Here is a 6,687-nt window from a genome sequence, read left to right on the forward strand (position 1 = left end):
TCCTTTGGTATCTCTGATTTTCTTGAAGAGATCCCTAGTCTTTCCCATTCTGTTGTTTTCCTCTATTTCTTTGCATTGATCGCTGAAGAAGGCTTTCTTATCTCTTCTTGCTATTCTTTGGAACTCTGCATTCAGATGTTTATATCTTTCGTTTTCTCCTTTGCTTTTCGCTTCTCTTCTCTTCACAGCTATTTGTAAGGCCTCCCCAGACAGCCATTTTGCTTTTTTGCATTTCTTTTCTACAGGAATGGTCTTGATCCCTGTCTCCTGTACAATGTCACGAACCTCATTCCATAGTTCATCAGGCACTCTATCTATCAGATCTAGGCCCTTAAATCTATTTCTCACTTCCACTGTATAATCATAAGGGATTTGATTTAGGTCATACCTGAATGGTCTAGTGGTTTTCCCTACTTTCTTCAATTTAAGTCTGAATTTGGCAATAAGGAGTTCACTTCAATACAAAATAAAAAGTTTAATAAAAAAAGAATTATTTGACAAAACTGAAGATATCAAGACACTGAAAGATGTCTATGGCACCCTTCTACCCACACCAATGATTCCTTTTCTGCCCCTGGTCAGTATTCACATCCTTGCAGAGTTTCCAGAAAGTGTGCAGGGTGGAGGTGGAAAAGAGTAAGGAGTAGCAAAAAGAAAAGAGTAATGAGTAGCAAAAAGGGAGTTGGATGTCAGATGTCCAAAAAGACATTAAACAAAAAGACAGTAAACAATGGGTGAGCATGCTAAAAGGCAAGTTAAAAGAATCAGAGAAATGAATGGCAGTTTAGGACTGAAGATGGGAGGAACAGGAATCTTCCAGATTGAGCGCCTTCGGGGACAAACTAGAAACGGAAACATTGGTCAATTGCTAGATATGAAATGGCTCAACTCAAATGGGAGGGCTTAAATTTCAACCCTTTAAGCAATACTTAGCCAAGCACTCACCTTTATTGCTAACCCTCCCAGAAATGGCTTCATCCCGGTGCCCCCTCTTTTTGGAGATAACTCTACGAATGACAAACCTCATCTTGACAGCATCAATACCACTGAGGTTCTCCACAAAATGAATATTTTTAAAACTAAATTTTCAAGTTTAAATTTGTAAATATTTTTAAATTGAAAAGATAGCCCAGAGAGTGAGAACTTAAAAATATGAGTGAATGCTCTAAACAGGCAAAACCCTAGAACATGGGAACAAGGCAGACAGGCGTGCAAGGTGATCTGTACATTTTTGGGGGGAGGGGGTTGGGTTTTTTACTTTTGTTTATTTATTTATCTTTGATGTTTTGATCTGTACATATGTTGACATCAAGACCAGGGGATCTCCTAACTCTCATGGAGAAAATTAGGTTTTTAAAAAGATAATACTTATAAATAATAAAACACATTCACAACTATTAGTTCATTTGATCTCCCAAACAATCCTATGAAATAAGCTCAGGTGCTATTATTGTTCCCACATTATAGATAATGGAATGAGATTCAGTAAAAAATAAACTGAAATACCGAAGGTCACAGAGCCAGTATACAGCTGAATTCTCTAAGACCAAACGTTATGCTTCACCCTTACCTATTGTATGGTCAGGCCATTCAACATGAGTGTGGGGTTCTTTCCTTTTTTTATGGCTGTGCTAGGTTTTCATTGCCCTACAAATTGCGGGATCTTAGTTCCCTGACCAAGGATTGAATCCAAGTTCCCTGTATTGAGAAAGTGAATTTTTAGCCACTGGACCATGGGGAAGTTCCCCAAAGTGGCTGTTCTCTTGCTCTCTTTATATAAACCAGTCCCTGCTTTACTCACATGACTATCCAATCTTAATTGTAGCACTTAAATGGTAACTGCCTATGTGTTAATGGAGAAGGCAATGGCACCCCACTCCAGTACTCTTGTCTGGAAAATCCCATGGACGGAGGAGCCTGGTAGGCTGCAATCCATGGGGTCGCTAAGAGTCAGACTCGACTGAGTGACTTCAATTTCACTTTTCACTTTCATGCATTGGAGAAGGAAATGGCAACCCACTCCAGTGTTCTTGCCTGGAGAATCCCAGGGACAGGGGAGCCTGGTGGGCTGCCATCTATGGGGTCACACAGAGTTGGACACGACTGAAGTGACTTAGCATAGCATAGCATAGCATAGCCTATGTGTTTGCCCCTGACCCAGCCACGAGTTTCCTTGGTAACTGATGAGCCAACCTGATGTCAATTCCCCCTATAAATGGTAGCTTCCTGAGCAGCCTACCCTGAGTAGCAAAGATAGATGCCATGTCCTGCCTGCCGCCTGCCATACACAGTGGGGGTGTAGCTCCAAGATATTTTGTTTCAGGTGTGTAAGACTCCCCTATCTAATAAACCATTGATGTCTCTGTCTCTGGGTTCTTTCTTCAGTCTCAAGGCTGGGCAATTACAAGGCTTGAAGCCCAACAGCCCTACACTAGGCATTGAGATTAACATATAATGAATGTGCTGCTGCTGCTGCTAAGTCACTTCAGTCATGTTCGACTCTGTGTGACCCCATAGACGGCAGCCCACCAGGCTCCCCCGTCCCTGGGATTCTCCAGGCAAGAAAACTGGAGTGCGTTGCCATTTCCTTCTCCAATGAATGTGCTAATTTAATGCAATTATTAATTAATGAATTAATTCAACAAACATGTTTTAATGCCTATTAGGAGCCAGACCAAGGGTAAATCCCTGCTCCCAAGGAGCTTACAGTCTAATGGGAAAGCAGATATGTAAATAGAATTGTAAATGAAAAGTTTTATAAGAATATATGTATGTATGCTCACTAAGTGGCTTAAGTCATGTTCGAGTCTGTGACCCTATGGATTGTAGCCTGCCAGGCTCCTCTGTCCATGGGATTCTCCAGGCAAGAATCCTGGAGTGGGTTGCCATGCCCTCCTACAGGGGATCTTCCTGACCCAGGGATCAAACCCATGTCTCTTACATCTCCTGCATTGGCATGTGGGTTCTTTACCACTACACTTGGGAATCCCATAAGGACATATATATAAGAAAAGAACATCTAAGTGTGCCCAGCAAATTAGACTGTGTTGTCCTAAAACAAGAGTGGCCAGCTGCCTGGAGTCTTTAGAAAGAAGTCAAAAGGTAACTTCCTAACAAGGTGTCTTTCACCAGCTCTGACTGAAGTGCCCAGTGCTAGTTATTGAAAAAGAAAAACAAAAAAAAACACTTCTAGTACAGAGAAAAGCAATTCATCCAGTTTCATAACCTGGTAGACATACCCAACCTTTTTTGCTCAAATACTGAGCTGACCAAACAACCTTTCAAATTTTACTAAGGAACACTGGGTTGACGCACTCCAGCAAGAGGAAATAAACACCCACTATAAATAACCTGTTGCTATTTATCCTGCCAAAGTCCTCTTTTTGTTGCGAATTAATAGACGGTTCTTCTGGTCTAGAAAGCACCTGTGGCAGACCTATCATGAGTCAATTTTTATACCAATGCCATCCAGTGGAACTTTCCATGATTATGTTCAAAAGGGTAGCTAGCCAAATGTAGCCATTAAGTGCTTAATAAGGGGCAACTAAGGAAATTATTTATCATGTTATTTAATTTTAATTAATTTAAATAGCCACATGTAGCTAGTGGCTACTGTCTTGGACGTCATAGCTCCAGATCCTTGGTACTCAAAATGTGCCCTGTGGATCAGCAGTGTCTGCATCACAAAAAGTTATTAGCTTCTTAGAAACACAGAATCTCAGGCCCCACCCCCTACCTAGGATTCAGAATCTGCATGTTAACAATATCCCCAGGCGATCTGTACGCACATTAAAATTTGAAAATGGTAAGGTTACTTCTGAATGACCTAAAAAAAATTTTTTTAAGGGATTGACCACCATATCTGTGGTGACCTCTTCAAATTGCAGACACCCACACCTGAGGCCAGTGTCCAGCATAAAGGACCTTCTTTGTATCTGTCTCTCATCCATCCATAAACGTAGTGAACAGGAAAAGGAGAAAGCCTGGTACGCTGGGTTTTAGGAAAGTTAATACAGGATATGGGAATGGGATGGAAAGAACAAGAGTTTCTCAGGGATACCTCTGCAAAATAAAATGATGAAATTTCCTTGATGATTATTAAATATGGATGGTGGGTATATGGGCATTCATAGGACTCTTTTCTTTGGTGTATGTTTGAAATTTTTCAAAATTGAAAAATAGACGTGATTTTTAGAGATGATGAATGTGATATTCAGCCTCCAAGAATGGCCTCCAAAGATCATCTCCTCCTGTATTCATAACTTGTGTAGTCTCCTGCAAAAATGAATTAAGACTGATCCTTGTGACCAAAGTGGAGGTGACAGGTGTGACCTCAGGAAGCTAGGTCATGGTGACTTCTGCCTTGTTCTCCCTTGGATCTCTTGCTCTGAGGGAAATTAGCTACCGTGCTGTGAGGAAACTCAGTCTCATAGAGAAGCCTTTATGGACAGGACTCAAGCCCTCTGGCCAAGAGCCAGCCCATCATACAAGTGAGCCATGGAACTGAGCCTCTGCAGGAGTTGATTCTCCAGCCCTAGTCAAGCCTTCCATTGACTGTAGCTCCATTTGACTGCAACTACCAAGTCAGAACTGCCTTGCAAGCCACTCCTGAATCTCTGACCAAAAGAAACTGTGAAAGGCAATAAATGTTTATTCTTATATTAAAACAGTGAGTTTGGGGGTAATTTTTATGCTGCAATAAAGAACTAACACAATGTGACTTCAAAATTTCCCACCCCCTCAATACCTTCCCTATCTTATCACTGATGCCTGAAATAAATAGGAAAGACCTTTTCACACTGTGCATAGGATTAACATGCTAATACCCCTTGAAGGCCAGGAGCCGAGAAATTGATGCTTTCAAATCGTGGCACTGGAGAAGACTCTCGAGAGTCCCTTGGATTGTAAGGAAATCAAACCAGTCAACACTAAAGGAAATCAGCCCGGAATATCCATTGGAAGGACTGATGCTGAAACTGAAGCTCCAATACTTTGACGCAAACAGCCCAGTCATTGGAAAAGACCCTGATACTGGGAAAGATTGAAAGCAAAAGGAGAAGGGAGCGGCAGAGGATTAGATGGTTAGATAGCATCACCAACTCAATGGACATGAATTTGAGCAAACTCTGGGAGGTAGTGGAGGACAGAGGAGCCTCGTGTGCTGCAGTCCATGTGATCACAAAGTTGGACACGACTTAGCAACTTAACAACATAACCCCTTGAAGAGATAATACATTCCCTTAAATTTATGGTAAAATTTGTGACAGATATATAATCTTTCCTTTTAAAACTCTTAGCAGGCTAATGTATTGAGACATTAATTTCAGTCTTGCTCTTGCTGTTGTAAGAAACTAGAAAGAATAGAAAGGTAAATTCTCCCTTAGGTTCTAGCATCTGAAGAACAGCTAAAGTTTTAATTATAAGATCTAGACTCTGCTTATATGCCCTTCTTCCCATGCCCAACCCTAAAACCCACACTGGTTAACAGCTTCTTGGTGTTTCAGGGATTACCCTAAAGATGACAAGCCTCCCACCCCCTTCATTTTGAGGATTAGGTAACAGAGAAACTATGCTGGAATTGCCCCATGAAGGAAGTGGAAAGAAATTATACTGGTTTAGGAAGACAGCAAGTGGCCAGGCCTAAGGGAGGAATGAGTTCCCCCAGGCTGGGAAAAAATTTTGAGCTTCCAGAAAAGGAAACTTGTCCCTGGCTTGCATGAAATCGGGTTGTGTGTGTGTGTGTGTACGTGTGTGTGTGTGTGTGTGTGTGTGTGTGTGTGTTTGACAGAGAACGAGAGATTGCTTCACAGGGTGTACTCCTACTCCTGCCCATCCAGCTTGTAGGTTGTAGAGCTGTACCCTTTAAGTGGTACCCCATAGGTCGTGGCATCAAGTCTTAAGAAAAAGGCCCTTCTCCAAATCTTTCCCCAAAATGTTGGTGAAGAAGGAATTCATAGGGCCTGGACTCCATCTTAGGCCTGTTCATGCTGATCATGCTCAGCCACCTTTCCAATGGACTCTGAACTCTTTGTTTAGTGCCTATGAAAACAACAGAAGGATAAGACCCTCTCCAGACAGGAGAACCTTGAAGATCGTACCTAGGTTACTCATCACCTAAGAAAAAACATACACTAATCACCCCTTCCTCCAGACAGGCCATAAATTTTTCTGTATCTATCGGAGTGTAACCTTGGGTTTATTGATTATTGGCTAATTATTTGACTGTTTGAGCACAAGACGTAAATGATGGGGTTATTGGGATTGTATTTTCCTTGGTTTATATAAGTCTCAAGGAATTTGGGGTGGTGGGTTTGGACACGTACACATGGGGTATAAAAGATTTTCACATATGCTGGTCGGGGTCCTTGGCTAAGAGGAGACTGCCTTGGGCCTGCAGGTGTAATAAACTGCACTCCACTATCTGCACTGTCCTTCTGAGTGAGTTTGTTTCCCAGACCACGTGGCTACAACATTGGAACTTCACAACCCTAGCGAGAGGGGAGAGAGGACCTCGGAACGTGACTAATGAATTTCCCGCCAACATTGACAGCTGGGAGCTGAGCCAGATTTTTCTAATTTGTAAAATTAGAAGACATGTGACGCGTCTTGGCCTGGAGTCAACTGCAGCGAATTCACTTCAGTTAGACCTACTTTTCCTGAGAGCGGTTTTGGTAAGTAGAAGGGTGG

This window comes from Bison bison, unplaced genomic scaffold (genome assembly GCF_000754665.1).
Source record: "Bison bison bison isolate TAMUID 2011002044 unplaced genomic scaffold, Bison_UMD1.0 scf7180017864519, whole genome shotgun sequence".
Classification (NCBI taxonomy): domain Eukaryota; kingdom Metazoa; phylum Chordata; class Mammalia; order Artiodactyla; family Bovidae; genus Bison; species Bison bison.